A 19,522-nucleotide genomic window follows, 5' to 3' on the forward strand; every position below is an offset into this window, starting at 1 on the left:
AATAACCATTTGTTATTTTATATGACACTCACTTGCAAAGTGTTTAAATTATTTTACCGTTGGTATAGCTGGCTGTGAGGAGTTGCTGCACAACTGGCCATGGTTCATTTGTGAGTCCTAATAATATAAGTTTGCTAGCTTTTCACATACTGCTTGGTATTTGTATTACATGCTCGTGCTTAAGTTGCCTTACTTAACTAATTTACTATGGTATGCTGGTGTATGATGGAAAAACCGCAGCCAATTTGTTTATTATGGCAATAATTTTTAACATAGTCTAACTTTAATAGGATCAGAAACTGCATCACATGAATCATGGCTATTAGTTCATTAACTTCTTTTTCCTTAACAATGGTTTTCGGTTTTACCACAATATTTACTGGCTTGTTTACTTTGGCGAGTATTTGCCGGTACCCCCCAATAATACTCGCCAATAGGATCACATGGTTAGCAAATCTGATTAAATGACTTTAATCCAATAGCACATTATACCCTTTATGTCATATTATGTTGTTGTGTGGGCTTTTGATATACATGTGCCCAAGCTATGCAGTACAGTGCGCTATAAATCTGACATCTATGACAGCTACATATAGGACTGTCTGTATAATGTATATCCATGTAGAATATGTTAATGATCAATGTCCATTTTAACCTTCAGTTACATGCAGACAGCTTTAAGAGCAAAATCTGATCTTTACAGTTGTAAAATGTTTTGCATAAAATAAATTGTATGATGAAAAACACAGTGTTTGGCAAAAATCATTTTGATATACAGCTGCCATTATATGGTATGGGCTACAGATTCACGTCTGAGAGCATTACAATTTTTGATCATTTTGATCACTGATTATATACTCGTGGAATGATAAAGACTGTAAATTTAATATCTGTTAAAATGCACACACACCCACCATGATGACAATTAATATTTATGATAGCATATTTTCTTTATCTGTCCTCATTTTATGTGCTATCAAGTGACCTACTGGTTGCACCGTTAATTTTAAGAAAGGCGTCAGCTGCAAAACAACATTCTCTTTATTCCTACCTTTGTATTTCATTTTAGAGTTTAATATTTGCCAACAGTTATGGTCTTTTGTAAAAAATGTTAATTTATTCATATACTAAATTCAAATTTAAGCAATGCCTTTTGCAACGCTTTGCTTGCACACGTTTCAAGTTATGCATATGTTTGTTTTCGAAAAGTGTCTTTATTTATTATGCTGTATAACACTTGCAGATCGTGCTTTTTGTGATAACTCATTTATTTTATGTTACGAGGTTAAACATCTCTAAAGTATTCCTTAAACTGTTTCACCTACCCACAGAATGGCCGCTACTATTATTCCTAGAGAACTAGATTCAGTCCACACTGGCTACAAGACCTGTATCCCTTTGTTGACCTGCTGAAGCCTAGTGCTTGAGGAGAAAATGAACTTCACTTTCTTATTGTACTATACAGAATTGAATTCTCACAGTAGTCAAATGTTCCTGTAAACTAACCGTGGTCATTGTTCAGCAATTTCCTGCTGGTCAGGTTGATTCTTTCTCCGTGATTGCTTGGTAGATGCTGAAATAGGGTACTGGTAACTTAGCTGACATGAATCTCCATCCAAAATTCAATGCAAGTAGTTAAGAAGGATGGCTGATATCCTCCTGGGTAAAACTGAATTATCCGGACCTCCCTCTTCTTGCTCCTTTTCAGACCCAGGCTCCACTCTCTGTTGTTATATACAGTTGGTGTTGGAGAATGTCTTCTTTGATCTGTAGAACAGAGGTATACCAATATATACTGACAGTTAGGTGACAATTTCTAGTTTAGACAAAAACAATGATGACCAAGAACCACATCTCAGAATAAACAATAATTACTATACTTATAATAATGTCATTATGATTAATACAAAAGTGCATACTGTATAAGGACATGCTGATCACGGTACATCCAATATAAAATAAAAATGAAACTTTAGAATAAATTTGATTTTCAACTAGGATATGGGAGACACGAATAATATAGGTAAGTCATGTTTGGATTTTATGAGAGTATTTTTGCATAGATAACTGAAGTTGTCTATAAGTTGTCTTTGCCTAATATAACGTCATTTTCATATTTTGTCAGGGCAGAACATATATTTGCATCTTAACCTGTTTATTTTGTACAGTTGTCCCCAATATAATCCCTTGTTTCTATGTCAACATGTACTTAGTGTTGTCTACTGACATAATACTGTGTGGAACCTTTTGCAATGTATTCATCTCCATCAGCACTCACTACATTTGATTTAGATTAGATATACAATCATTACTTTAGCAATATCATATAAAGGACATTAGTTAAATCTTTAAAAACATAAACTTATATTTAGGTCATGCTCTAATGTAAAACTGAGCATAAAGTGCCCAAAATAATTATATGCCTCAGGTAAAACTGAGCACCGTGTCTGAAACACATGACTTTTGTAAAACTAAACACACAATATTTAATAAATGACTATTGAGAAATGGATCACACTGTGTATGCAATACATGGCTACTGCAAATCCGAGCATACAGTGTCTGAAATGTATGTAAATGCCTACTGTAAAACTGAGCACACTATCTGAAACACACATATAATGCCAAGCTGAGGTGAAATACATGCATATTGTAATCCTGACCAGACATGCCTGAAATACATGCATATTGTAATCCTGGGCACACATTGTCTGAAATACATGTACATGCCGATTGTAAAACTCCTAAGCGTTGCTTTGCATTCGTCAAGGTATAACTAGATGCATAGAACCACCTATTATTTCATCCAAGTGTAGCCTCTACAACAATCATTGACATTTGTTCTCCGACTGTCTGGAGATTTCCTAACTAATAGAAAACAGCATCACATCTAAACAAAATTACACTATTGATCTAGTTCAGTCTCTTAACTTTTGCATTGGGTGACAACAGAAAATATTTTGATTCAGCCGATTCTAGTTTTTGCATGAAAAAGGCGGGTAGTTTATTTTCTTTGTAGGATATGCATCATACTGTGAGTAGATTCAATTTGTAGATACTAAATTTCATAGATTTGGTTAACAAATACACATTTAAGGGCACTTAATTTCATGGATATGTAATTTAACAAGATTCGTATTTAGACACTGATGCCCGACTTGCCAGACAAAATCTTTTGAGGTATTCAAGGAAAGACAATTTTTGTCTTTTACAACCGCTGATGAGTTTACACTATTTATGATATTCCTCAACAACAAGACTCTTTCACATTTGCTGCAGTGGTAGACGTACTGGATGTCAGGTTGGCAACATCTAATTCAGACCGAAGTAGGCGTCATTATAAGTCATTGGTGAAAACCATGCATCAATATACGACAATCCAGTCACACGAAATCATGATAGCAGGATGGCAGTCATATTATATGTATGATTTGCACTTTTGTATCTAGGATCAATTAAATAGTTGAAGACTTCTATTAGCCAAAGCTTTGTGTTGATATGGTCATCCATTTGGAAGGAGTACACATAACAGTAACGTCAATATTGAATGTCAGTTTACATTATATGACTTAGGAACGACCCGAAACCGGTAAAAGTAGTAACAAAAAGTTTCCACCTTGCATTTCAGATCACCACCAGTGTCATTTGGAATGAACTATACCATATCAATCGTCTGCTGAAACACCTATGTTTACATGACTTCCATGCAGGAGAAGTAGCAATGTAGCAATAAGCTTTCATGATGGCTGGCCTGTTAACCATACTGGATGCCAGATCAGCACCATTTTCACTTATGACCATCTAGACATTATACAAAGTTGTTTAGTGAAAATCAACATAATTCTCCATTCAGAAGCAGTAGCAATGACAACGGTCATGATGGGAGCTGTGGCGGCCATATTCGACATAATATAAGTACCATTTTCATGTTGGATCAATTGAATGAGGAGTAATATTGAAAACTATTTCAAGAGGAGCAACCATCCTGCTGTCCGATTTGCATTTAGGAACAACTAGACCAAATGATGAACATGTGTAAAGGTTCCTGGTAACAAGCCAAGTAATTTAGAAGGTAGAGCGATACCAAACTTGTGCTCATGGATGGATGGACACAGAACATCAGATGGTGGATGATTGACATCGGACCATCAAGTGAATTCTTATAGAAGGTCATAGCATGACTGTTTGAGTTATTTCAAAATTATATGATTTAAGTGTTCGAGAATATTTGTAGTAAATCAGATTTTGTTTGCTTTGGTGTCTATGTGGAGACCCAACAATGAGAATACACACACCACATATTATATTCATAAGTAAAATGCCAGTTGTGTAAGATTCTTTGAGAAGAAATGGTGATTTATTTAGAGTATTTATTTCTTGAATTTAGCAGAGTATAAAATGTTTAATTTAAACAGTCAGTACCTACCTGATACTGTGAATTTATTCAAGGACTTCAATATGTAAATAATTTTATCGGATTATTTGAAACTTTCAAGAACTTCTGTAATATTTTACATTACATTGAAGTAAAAATAATTTGGAGTTAGAACTTTGCCTTTTCAGTGATATCAGCACGGTAGCATATAAACACATTAGAACCTTCATTCAGAATAGTTCTGTCCAATTTAAGCATTGGTGTGAAATTGATAGTACAATTTTGGATTATATTCTAAGAATTCATACATTGTAAGTTATTGTTTTTAATTTTTTCACTTGATTTGATTTTTTTACTTTAATTAAATACAATTATATTTCGGAGAGTAGAATGCTTGTTGGGTTACAGCAATGTGCCGGCATGTTGGTAGGGCTGTCTGTTCAGGAGGAGTGGTAAGAACAAAATTTTCAAGGCGTATGTTGCAGTGGGCATACATTACAAATACATTCAACATGCCATCTCACATGCTGTTCTGATTAATTCTCATTTTAAAGAATAAAAAGGCAAATTAATATTAATGTATTCATGACTGATGAAACTTAAAGTATCTTGCATAGTTTAAGTATTGCTTTTTATCACTTTATCTTATATTATTATGTATATTAAATTTATATTGTGTGTTAGATGTTTGTCCGTGATTGAAGGTAGAGTTATATGAACTGGATTTTGGTCATGTTATATGTTTCAAAATGCAGTTTCACCTACCTGATTTTAGCCTTGTTTGTAAGGTATACAATAAGTCATTTACTGATATTTTAGTTCAAAGTTAGGCCTTGCTTGCAAGAAGATTGGAGTTCATGATGGAATATTAAACACTGCATTGCTTCATAGGTCACGTAGGGATTTGTATATGAAGCATTCGGAAAACCAAATTAATGATTCCTGTTCTGTGATTAGTCTCTGGAATCATTTATAGTTGTGTTCATATAAAATTTTAGAGAAATTATTTATTTAAATTAATCATTGGAATTACCGAAGTTCTCATTGAGTGTCAGATTAATGTGCATTTATGTTTGTGAATCACTTCAAAGGCATTTTGGATTATATCATTGTTATATCAAGACATGTAAGACTACTTGTTTATCAGGACTTTCATGTGTGATGTATATCAGGACACTGAAGGCTATTGGTTCTTTCGGAACAGTTTGTAGTATTGGTCGATGTGATATGACATTTAGGATTATTTTGGGTTTCTTTCATAATCCTGTAAGTGTCTTCTGAATTTTCATTTTCACTTTGTATTTTAGGGAAATACATTGCTTGCTAAATTTTACTTCAAATATAGATTTTACTTCTTTCTTTTGCATCTTTGAAGATCTAGAGTTGTAACAATATGATCCTCATTCTCACAAAATTACAATTTCATTGATGCATCAATTAATCATTTCACACCTAAACGAGACAGAGGTTATATTTTTTAAACAACATCTAATTGAAACTATACAAAGAGAAGACGTACTGGGTGAATATACTGACTGGAATGGCCTGCCTGTATTGATTATTTGTGCGAATCCATATCTGCCAAAATATCATAGCTAAAAGGCATACAAAATAGTCATGCCATGACATCAACATCCTCTATTTCAAACAGATATGGGTATCATAAGAAACAAAAAAACATTAGCAACAAGTTATTTCTGATTTACCGTGACATACATTAAACACCAGCCATTTAATGATCTGACATAAAGTGTGACATTTAATACAAATATTGTGTTCGAGAGTAGATGGACCAATTTATAGCATAAATAACATCATATTATTTTAATTATGATATTTGGAAAAAGAAACTGAAGAAAAATATATAAGTAAAAAATAAATTGCAGCCCCACCACCATAAAATGGTCTGTACCTTATACACTTAGACGATAAACAGTGCATGATAATTGTCCATACATTGTACTTTTTAAACCTTATCTAAAGTGGGATGATTAAGATTACACAATTGAAAAGCAATGCGCTGACGTTGGAGAGCTGGTTGATAGAAAACAGGAAGTGATAAAGTGATAATATTGGCATAATTGGCAAGGGAACTTAAAGTTGAATGCTAACATCGGGAAATATATTTATCAGAGAGGGCCAGTAAACGTTAAATGCACTTAATAAACAAACGAGAACATACTTAGCGGTCTTGATAAATTATGTAAAATTACAATATAAAACAAAAGTTCTCCTGAAAATCTTAGTATGATTCGCAATATCAAAAAGTGATACATGTATGCAACACATTTCCAGACACTTGTATATTACTTAAAAATGACATTTTTCTTTGAACTTGAAAGTTTTCCCAACATCATTTATAATATCCCATTTGGCCACCTGTTTTGTATATATGTCAAACATGGGATTACAGGATCCTAACTATAATTATATATGTTATATACAAAATTAATTTGTGACAACTATACTGGTTTTGTACAGAGAATTTTGTGATTGTTTTTCCTGAAAAATAAAACACATTAATATAATTTACTTCATAAAAAATTACCTGTCAATGTCCGCACAGTCCTTACTGATGGAAACTATCAAAGTCCTGATGCAGTTAAACAGTACTATGTCACGTACCACAGGAAGGATTTGACTATACATTGTTATAGGTATAAAAGCTCGCCTATCATTTCAATGTACATTCTTACATGCTATGGACTATGTGTAACAATCTTAAGGAAGCGTTCTAAACATGCAAATTTTTTAAAGGACTTTTCTTTACCAATGTCTTGATCTGAATGATACCTACCCCCCCCCCCCCACTTTTGCTAAAGTCTGTACAACGCAGCTAATACCATTTATCACCTGAGACTGAAAATAGCATTCAAAATTCCAAAACCCTTGAACACAATAACTGAAAAAAGCTTTCGGTGCCATGTCATGGAACTCTTTGTCATTATCTCTAATGGGTGAATAGAGAGAGTCGGTAAGAATTTAAATAAGGACAAATCCTAAATGGATACCTGTACATAGTGGTATTTCATAGTTTATCAGAGGACTACATGAGCTTTAACTAACTGTGTTACCATTTTTAAATGTAGAATTATTTTTATTATTATTATTATTATTATTATTATTATTATTATTATTATTATTATTATTAAAACGTTTACAACATTTTGATGAATGGTCAGTTTTGGCAGAACAAATATGTCTGATAGTACATCAAAAATCCATACTCAATCACTGGACATAATTCACTGCAATAGATAGATTAGATAAGATTAGATAGATAGATAGATAGATAGATAGATAGATAGATAGATAGATAGATAGATAGATAGATAGATAAATAGATAGATAGATATATAGATAGATAGATAAATATATACATAGATAGATGGATAGATACAACATAGAGATCGACAGATAGGGAGATAGATATATAAGATAAGACTTGAATAGATGACGTTTATTTGGGTGTCCACAAGAACTGTATATTGGCACATACAACAATAATATATTACCAATACACATGCGCATGCCCATGGTTTAGTTGAATTGTGAAGTCAGACATGAAAGTAAGTAGCTTCATGAAGTGAAAAGGTGTATTTGTCTATCCATGTGCGTGTCCACCCACATTCACCTCTTGTAGTTATCTATCATGACATCATTACTGATAAAATGTCATTATAGGGTTATACTATCCCATAATTTTCATTTCCCATAGGAAGCCACAGTAATGTCGATAATGCTAAATCCCCATTCACAACCATACCAAATTATATTTTTTTGTATTCCAATAGAAAGCTATAGTCATGTAAGCAATGTTACCTGATCTACAATGGGATATACCGGCTCAGAATGTGAAATTCCCACTGAGGATTATGGTGGCCCTCAATATTAACTTCCAAATATGGTGACACAGACGCCATCATATTAAGTTGTCCATATTGGCCTATAAAAGTGTTATTTCCATAAAGGGCCAGTTGGTGCCCATGAAAGTCTTATTTCCATAAAGGTCCTACAGTGACCAATGAAATAATACTTCCATAAAGGCCTAAAGTGATCCATGAAATTCTTATTTCCATAAAGGTCCTACAGTGACCCATGAAATAATATTCAATAAAGGCCTATAGCGATCCATGAAATTCTTATCTCCCTAAAGGGATTATAGCGGTCACTATAACTATTGTCTATTTAATATTTTCTTTATCTGCCAAAGATTTGTGAAATTATAAACATGTGTGTATACCAACACACAGGTATACAAATAAGTAATAAAATATAATATTTGTTCCAATCCAATAGATACAGAAGATACATTGTAAACGATATAAAATGTACGGTGTCAGCTTAGACTTGCACTGACTTGGTATTATACTTGCACTGACTTGGTATTAGACTTACCTTGACTTGGTACAAGACTTACATGACTTTGTGTTAGACTTACATGACTTGGTATTAGACTTAACATGACTTGGTATTAGACTTACATGACTTGGTATTAGACTTGTCTTGACTTGGTACAAGACAGTGGCATACTCCCTTCTCATTTCTCACTCAGTAAAGATCCCAGTTTTCAGAATCACTTAGAACTATATTTTAATGCTGTAGTTGGCTGTATTTTAATGCTGTAGGTTGTATTTTAATGCTGTAGTTGACAATATTTTAATGATGTAGGTTGTATTTTAATGCTGTATGTTGTATTGTAATGCTGTAGTTGGCTGTATTTCAATGATGCAGATTGCATTTTAATGATGAAGTTGGCCATATTTTAATGCTGTATGATATATTTTAATGCTGTAGTTGGTTGTATTTTAGTTGGTTGTATGTTAATGCTGTAGTTGGTTGTATTTTAATGCAGTATTTGGTTGTATTATAATGCTGTAGTTAACATCCTTTAGAGTTCCAATATGCATCACATCACACTTAGTTGAAATCATTTCAACTACATTTGAATGCTTAAAGTCTACGTCTGCATCACATCACATTAATTTCATGCCTGAAATCACTTTTACTATTTCACATAACCATCTACTGCACTGACTTGGATGGGCTGTCTTATGTAACAAGATGATTTGATGTAAACGAATTAATAGAGTAGACTACTTTGGCCTGGGATTGTTTCATTCCAAAAGCCATATTGACTAAATCATCCTAAATATTCCAAACAGGCCAACATTATTAATTAGTTGAAATTATCAAGGTATATTGTTTTATTACAGTGTCATCCATCAAGGCACAATCGCAGCAATGTTGACAAGTGATTAGTAACCAACATATCCCCATGAACATGACCTGAGTAGAAAACTCTATTTTCTTCTTAGGCTCATCTGGACTTGGTACAATACATACATAACTTGGTATTAGACTCACCATGACTTGGTATTAGAGTCATCATGACAAGACTTACATGACTTGGTATTAGACTTGGTTCGGTACAATACTTACATGACTTGGTATTAGACATTAGACTTACCAAGACTTGGTGTTAGACTTACATAACTTGGTATTAGACTTATCTTGACTTGTATTGGACTCACATGACTTGGTATTAAACTTACATGACTTGCTATTAGATCTACCTTGACTTGGTACAATACTTACATGACCTGGTTTTGGACTTACAAGATTTGGTATTAGACTTACCTGTCTAGGTATTATATGTATTGGACTTATCATGACTTTGTAAAAGACTTGCATGTCCTGCTATTAGACTTACTTGCCTTGGTACAAGACTTACATGACGTGTTATTAGACTTATCTTGACTGGTACAAGACTTACATAACTTGGTATTAGACTTACATGACATGGTATTCGACTTAGACGACTTGGTATTCGACTTATATGACTTAGTATTAGACTTATCTTGACTAGGTATTAGACTTATCTTGGCTTGGTATTAGACTTACATGATTTGTTTCTAGACTAATCTTGACTAGGTATTATACTTATCATGACGTCATGCAAGACTTACTTGACCTGATATTACACTTACATGACATGGTATTAGACTTACATGACTTGATACAAGACTTTCATAACTTGGTATTAGATTTCTCCGGACTTGGTATTAGACTCACTGTGTTGTTGTTGTTGTTGTTGATGTAGGGTTTAACCCCATTCTTTAGCACACGATAGGCTATGCATGGGGGCCAGTATTAATGTTGGAGGAAGAACCCGGGAAAACCCCCGAATGAACCACCGACCCACAATAAACTACTTACAATCTTTCTCACATACCCACATTAAACCTGAGTAGAAAACTCTGTTTTCTTATTAGGCTCATCTTGACTTGGTATTAGGCTTACATAACTTGGTACAAGACTTAAATGACTTGGTATTAGACTCACATGACTTGGTATTAGACTCACATGACTTGGTATTAGACTCACATGACTTGATACAAGAGTTACATGACTTGGTTTTAGACTTATATGACTTGGTATTGAACTTACCTTGATTTGGTATTAGACTCACCATGACTTTGTATTAAGATTTTACCTTACTTGCTATCAGACTTATCTTGACTTGGTACATGACTTAAATGACTTGGTATTAGACTCACATGACTTGGTACTATACTTATCTTGACTTGTTATTAGACTTACATAACCAGGTATCATACTTACAAAACTTGGTATTAGACTTACATGACTTGGCATTTGACTTGCATTACTTAGTATTAGACTTACATAACTTGACTTGGTATTAGACTCACATGACTTGGTATTAAACTTACATGACATGATAGTAGACTTACCTTGACTTGGTACAAGACTTACATGACCTGGTATTAGACTTAACAAAACTTGATATTACACTTACATGACTTGGTATTAGACTTATCTTGACTTGGTACAAGACTTATATAACTTGGTATTATACTCATTAAGTTGTTGCTGTTGTAGGGTTTAACGCCAATTTTCAGAACACAATAGGCTATACATGGAGGCCAGTATTAATGGTAGACGAAGAACACGGGAAAACTCCAGAAAGAACCAACGACCCAATATAAGCTACAGGCAATCTATCTCACATACCCACATTAGCCGAATCCGAGACTCGATCCCATGCAAACAGAGGTGAGATGGCAGTGATCCGCAACAAAGAACGCTTCAGACCACTAGGCCACTCTGGGCTTCAGACACTCCATGCCTTGGTATTAGACTTACTTTGACTTGGTACAAGACTTACGTGACTTGGTATTAGACTTATCTTTACTTGGTAGTAGACTTATATTGACTTGGTACAAGAGTTGCATGACTTGGTATTAGACTTATCTTATCTTATCTTTACTTGGTAATAGACTTACATAACTTGGTAATAGACTTATCTTGACTTGGTACAAAGGTTAAACGACTTGGTATTAGACTTACATGACTTGGTATTAGACTTACATTGACTTGGCACAAGACTTTTATGAATTAGTATTAGACTTATATTTAATTGGTAAAAGACTTACATAACTTGGTATTAGACTTACCTTGACTTGGTACAAGACTTACATGACTTACATGACTTGGTATCAGACTTGCCATGACTTGGTATTAGATTTATATGACTTGGTTTTAGACTTGCCATGACTTGGCATTAGACTTACATAACTTGGTATTAGACTTACCTTGACTTGGTACAAGACTTACATGACTTGGTATTAGACTTGCCATGACTTGGTATTAGATTTACATGACTTGGTTTTATACTTACATGACTTGGTATTAGATTTACCTTGACTTGACACAATACTTACATGACTTGGTATTAGACTTGCCATGGCTTGGTATTAGATTGACATAACTTGGTATTAGACTTACATGACTTGGTATTAGTCTTACTTGACTTGGTGCAAGACTTACATGACTTGGTGTTGGACTTTCCATGACTTGGTATTAGGCTTACCTTGACTTGGTACAAGAGTTACATGACTTGGTTTTAGACTTATATGACTTGGTATTGAACTTACCTTGATTTGGTACAAGACTCACCATGACTTTGTATTAAGACTTTACCTTACTTGCTATCAGACTTATCTTGACTTGGTACATGACTTATATGACTAGGTATTAGACTCACATGACTTGGTATTAGACTTACATGACTTGGTACTATACTTATCTTGACTTGCTATCAGCCTTACATAACTTAGTATCAGACTCATCTTGACTTGGTACAAGACTTACATAACTTGGTGTTAGACTCACCATTACTTGGTATTAAATTTACATGACTTGGTATTAGATTTACATGACTTGGTATTAGACTTACATGACTTGGCCTATGAACTTTATACCCCAGAAAATAAAAGTTACTCACGTGCAAGCCATAGACATTATATTATCAAGGAATTTGATCCTGAATATAAATGTGCAAAGTTCCATTTGTTCGTCAAGTCACAATAGCCTTGACCTTTGACCATTTGTGCCAAAATCAATAGTTCTCTCCAAAACCTTCAAGTGCACAAATTTTGGTCAAGATGCATGGTCCAAAATTCAAGTTATTATGCAAAAATCTTTCTTCTTCTTCCAGCCACAAAGACTATGACCTTTAACCTTTTACCTCCAAATTGAAGTTATTATGCAAACATTTTTCTTCTTTTTCCAGCCACAAAGACCATGACCTTTAACCGTTTACCTCCAAAATCACGTTATTATGCAAAAGCCTTATTTCTTCCACTTACAGTCACCATGACCTTTAGCCCTTAAGCTCCAATAACAGTAGAATTAAACCTTACCAAAAGAGTAAGCCATCTACAATCTCTGGTGAAGGTATATGGTTGAAAAATGGCGTGTTTGCACATAAACTATTTTTATTTTTCACCTGCAGAGTCTCTGATCTTACAAACAATAGAATTCTTCTTTACCCCAAGTACACGACATCGACTAAATTCGGAAAAAGTAGATCATGTAAAGCAAAGTTATACATTTATTACAGAAATGAGAAATGCAAAATATGGATGAATAGATAAGTTGTATGCTAATGCGTTGGCTTTTGGAAGGTCAATAAATGTTTTAAGTTTTGGAAGGTGAATAAATGTCATACGTTTTCCTGTTAGCTTTACCTTCACACCAGAATCTTTTAGCATCATGATTGCTTGTTCCAAGGGAATCCAGCGGGCTGATTTTTCCTCTCCCCAATGCGACTGTTCTGATGCTAATTCAAAAATTCTTCTTTTCAGTGTTTCCAGCATAGGATCATTATGGGTGTTATCAATGGCAATATCATCCATCAGGTGGCGTATGGTTGGCTTGTCTTTCAAAATGTAGCGGAGTCCCTTAAAGTACTTATCAATGATATCTTTTCGAGATTTCTGTAAATAAAATTAATTAAACTGTGGTCATTTCATATTAAGTTCTGTGAGTGTCATTTACATTCTAAATCAAGCATACTTATAACCAATGCTGCTTATTTATCAGCAACATGACATTCTGTGTATCAATCTATCTATTGTATACTTCTCTATCAGACTGTTTACATTTAATTGTCTTTCCCTCCAGATATGCCTGCACTTCTCTTTCAATCTATCCTAAATATAGCTATCACCTCCATATTTAAACCACCTGTCTCCATAGACAATACATGTATATTATTGTATTATTTCATTATTTACCCTTTCTCATAATTATTTATTTAAATATAGGAATTCAGTAATTCAGTACTAAATAATGCATTTCTACAAGTAATGAATACTGTTATGTTGAGCTTCATTTTCATTTTAATTTTACTATTTCTCCCTGAAAATCTCCTAATCAATGGTCATGGTCAAATGATGTTGTCTTGTCAAGACCAAATGCCTCTTTGAAACCCCTTTAAAACTGTTTTTCAGAAGTCTATCATATTCATTCCTTGAAAACAAGCAAGTCCAATAGTATTTTGTAAAAAGCTTGGGACCGTAAACCTCAACAATGTTCAAACTCTCTATAAAATATAAATTGTCCATGTTTGTTAATGCTGTCTAATGAGCAACATGATCTCAAACACACTTGGCAGGATGCAAAGTCTACTTCAAAACTCTGGTAAGGAGATATAATAATACTAATCTAGGTTGATGTCAATTAAAAAATTCCACGCCTACTAATCAGGTGTTCTGGTGTTACTTAGTCTTAGTATGTTACCATGACTGACAGTTCGTTCCTCAAATAAATGAAACTAGTATTCAAGTCTATTCTAGAGACAACATTCATGAATGAGGAAGACAAAGATATGGAACTAAATATTTGTCCATAGTGATATTAATGAATCAGTATGTTAAAGCCTGATGATGTGTCCATATTGATCGTAATGATAAAGACATTTTAAGACCTGAATGGGTGTCTATGTTGTTCATAATTAATCCGGGATTTTAAAGCCTGCTGATGTGTCCATACTGATTGTAATGATAAAGACATTTTAAGACATGAATGGGTGTCCATGTGAATCATAATGGTCAATCAATTTTAAAGCCTGATTAATTGTCCAATTTTCTTTTCAGAAACTGTTTTAAGATCGGAAATGATGGGTTTTAACTTGATGCTGTCTCTATGGACATTAACAAAATGCAAATCTTATCAATTCAATTTGTATTACTTTCAATAAATCTTTCCAGACTCTCCTCTTCATGTCCTCAAATATAAGACAAAAGAGGAAAATATGCAATAGGCAAAGTTGTGTATACCAACTTTAAGTAAATCATTAATGCAAATTTTAAGAATTAAATTCTAATTTAATTCACCTCTGAAAGCTTATCCACATGTGTGCCAACCAGAATCACATGAGGAATGTTGGCTTGAAGTGATGGTGCACAGGTGTGTATTGAGTTCATCCAAATCTCAACCAGGTCTGAAGAAAACAGAAACTACTTACTATACAACTGTGAATAAATAAATAAACAAATAATAATGTTCATTTCTAGATTAATTTCAGTATGGTCCTCCATTAATACACGTTATATTTTACAACTTGTACGTGTTATACCAAATATCTGACAGCTTAGAACGTACAAAGTAGATATATTCTGATCAAAGATATAATCAGTTTTTGAACTATTTTGATATGATTTCCACATTTAAAGTAAATAACCAACATCCTTTATCCCAATACACATTAACATTTCATGTAAAAATGACAATATCCTTTATTTGAATACACATTATACATTTAGCAAAAATAGTTTATTCCAGTATACATGATACATTTATTTTAAACAACACTATTCCTTATTCCAGTATACATTATACATGTAGTGTCAATAACCAATACCATTTGTTCCAATGTATAGTATACATTAGTGCAAATGGCAATACCCTTTACTTTCTTATGCCTTTTTTAAAACTTGTGTCAATATGTAATTTTAAAGTTTTTTCAAAACAGCTCCCTAGAACTACAGTAGTCTTAGTTTATTACATACAAGCTTCAAGAGAAACCTTTCTCTCTAGCTCTTCGTGCACTCCCATTCTCTTGGTTTGTTATTCAAGGCTAAAAGCGTTCTACTTACCATGAACTTTACATGTTTTATTCCCTCTATATCAAGGAAACATGTGTCATCTTCTATGAGATCTGTGATTTGCTGATTGAGATCTATGACCAGGAGATACAGTGCACGACTCGTTAGAAATGTTTGATGAGTAGTATAGAAGGCATACTGCCCTGCAAAATCCCATATTGACAATGCTGCATATTTCACTGTATCCTTCTCTAGTTTTGTGGCATGTTCATTTATCAAATGGATGATTTCTATCACTGCATCCTTCTCCTTCTCTTTCTCACTGGACTTTCCTTTACTCATTGGAACTGTAACAGTGCTTGTTATTTGGGCTGAATGTTCCACACCATGTCCACCATCCACCTTGATAACAGACAATTCTGCTGGCTGGGAGTATTCTAATTTAACTTCTTGGTCTGGTATTGGACTAGCTGATGTATCATTGCTATGAGTTATATTGTCTTCAGAAGCTGGTTCCCTTAGGTAGATATCGTCTCTATGACCTTCCTGTTCCTGGCTGACATCGGACTTCTGATCTAGTCCAGACAACAGTTTCATCAGCCGTTGAAGTCTGGACAATTTATCAGAATCTTGCAAAAGAGAAAACGTAACAGATGTCTTTCTTATATATATATATATATATATATATATATATATATATATATATATATATATATATATATATATATATATATATATATATATATATATATATATATATATATATATATATATGTATATATATATACATACATACACTCACACACTGTCCAAACATTGACCATACCATATGACCTTGCCTCAAAGGATGTACTAATTTGCCCCATTCTAATTTCCTTCATAAATGTCACATATATAATGGTCACCTGCTTTCTGCAGTCAGACATCAGGATTTACGTAACCTAACAATGGTTTCTCACTGCATTAGGCAGTCAATGTGAGTTGGTTGCTTGTTTTTGTGGCTTTACATCATTGCTCTGCAGGATAGGCTATATATGGTGCCATTATAGATGGTGGAGGAAGAACCAACAGGAAATTACTGGCAGCTTTCTCACTTAAACCCATCCAGACAGAGCTGAGATGGCAATGATCAGTAAAGTCAAGCGATACTGACTACTCTGTGAGTACAATTAAACCGAACCTTTGCTTTACAAGGAAATCATTGTTTTCATAAAGAAAATTCATATGAATCAATATGCAAAACATGTATTATTTCATGCTTATGCCCTCATGTACTTTATCTTCTTATTTAAATCACAGGGTGTGGCATTAGAAATCACTCTTACGGCCTTTTTATTTGTCTGCTTAATTTGGCATATAACAACATACTGTTTGCACAGTTTATGATTGAATAATGCACATTAAACAACTTTGTTGATAGTGTAAGAATAATAATGAGATAAACCTCTGTATAGAGGTCACCTGTGTAATAAGGCCAATATTGCATTTTCCCAAGGGTCGTTACTTTTGACAGGTTATACATATATACCATCTCTTGATCTTGTCATGCTGGAAAACAAGTCCAAAAATGGGATTCAATCCTGAGGCAGCAACTGTAAACATTTTGTTCAACTAAAACGTTTATAAAGTTTGTGTGAACCTTAATTACTTTCAGTAATTTCAGAAACTACAGTTCCAAACCCTATGTTGCTCAATGGACTATTGCTACATCTCAACTTGATTTAATCTATAAAATAAAAATAAATTCATATCAGCTGTCACAACCACAGGGGCTCGTATCATTGCTTATAATTTGTAAATCGTATGTGTACTGCGTAATATAATATAGTACACGGATGACTGATATTTAACTTGTAAACAACGATATGAATCTCTGTAGTGGTGGCAGTGATCATATTTCCCGTCATGTGAGATGAACAAATCAACACCTGATATCCAATAGGCTTATGGTCAATCTGTACTCAAGTTGTTTTATACCCAGTAGAAATTGATCGTTTCATACCCAGTAGAAATTGTTTGTTTTGTACCCAGTAGAAATTGGTCGTTTCATACCCAGTAGAAATTGGTCATTTCATACAAAAGGTGATGGTCATTTCATACACAAGGTGATGGACAATTCGTACCCATTATTGTACACGGTTAAATGTACCGTATTGTCATATTTACCACTCCCTCTCTAATTACAAATCTATATTTTGTCTAATAAACTGTTCCTGCCATACAAATTGCACAAGTAAAGCAAAACCCAAAACAATTTGCCCAAGCACTGATAAACAGTTGTAATATTTTCACTGAATAGAAGCATCGATCCATCTATCTATTTATCCATCTATATTCACATTGCAAAAAAGGACAAAGCTGACCAGGTTTAAATAATTGAAGATGTCTTTTCATTTGCAGTCCTTCAAGTCAACAAACATTCCCGTTTTTCTTGGTTTTATTCAGTAATGACTATCATGACTGAAAGAATTACAAATGTTTAGCCACCAAATGCAACTATAAATCTGGCGATCTTTTAATATTGGGCTGAAAGCATATAAAAAGGTGTTGCTTAATTAGGTTTGTTGTCTCCAATGACCATTACTTGCATTATTTTGCAACTTTTGTCAACGTGTTACTCCCTGGTACTCAAACTGTTGACCGTGGTAAACAATCCCGACTGACAAGAAATTGTTTGTAGACTGCCGGTCACAAAAACGTACTTATGCAAAAAATTTGGATCATTTCACCAATCACAAGAAGCTCACACATTAGTGCATGCATGCCAACCATTACACTTTTTTACACTAAATTACGCCTTACGCGTATCTGCTCGGATTATGCGTTTTTGGTATATCCCCCTCCCAAAAAAAATCAATACTTTGTTTTCCAATGCAAGTGCCTTTGAATGCCTCTACGCCATTCGCATACAAGCGCTTTTTGACGCCTCTACACCATTCTCATGGAAGCGCCTTTCGATGCCTGCTGTAATTATCACCCACTTTGAGTGGGTTTTCACAGCACTACCTTCGGGGAAAAAACCTATTAGATACTACATTCATTGCTGTGAATGACCATCATGTGGTCGTTGTTTAAGCTCAGGTCGAAATCTTCTATTCAAAGTAACTGGGTCGTATTCGCAACTCTCACTCACTGAGAGTAGTTATGTCGGTCCCCGTGAATGCAGAAAATAACCTTTGAGTAAATGCTCATATGTATAAAGTAATGGACTAAAATTATACATGTGCAGACATTTAGATAGCCTTTGCAATGTTGTATCAGTTTACATAACTTGGATGATACAGGCAAAACAAATGGAACAGTAAAGTTAAAACAAATTGTCTAATGGATGTGGCTGTATGTTGATAGTTCATGAACTGGGTGATAGAAACACTTTTCTAGCCTTGTTCAGACAATGTCTGCATAATTCCTCTTGTTGGAGACGGGGAAAGTTTGCCACAGGGAATTTTTTTTCTTCTTCTGAAAGCAAAATTCAAAGAAAGCCACCATTACCAGCAGGACCAGTCCACCCAGCAGTGTACACAACCAGCCCCACAGCCTACCAGCCAGCCTCGCCGCCATTTATCTAAGATTACCTTTATTACGTATTATTAATCAAAAGGGGAATAGTAAGTTTTTATTAAATTTTCAGGTACCATTATTCTGTGCCGTTTTTAACATTTCTATTAACTCTACATCAAATCTACTAAATTAACCCATACTTATTCTAAACCATCACCTATTTAACATTTAA

Source organism: Sinohyriopsis cumingii, chromosome 10 (genome assembly GCF_028554795.1).
Source record: "Sinohyriopsis cumingii isolate HCF-2022 chromosome 10, ASM2855479v2, whole genome shotgun sequence".
Lineage (NCBI taxonomy): Eukaryota > Metazoa > Mollusca > Bivalvia > Unionida > Unionidae > Sinohyriopsis > Sinohyriopsis cumingii.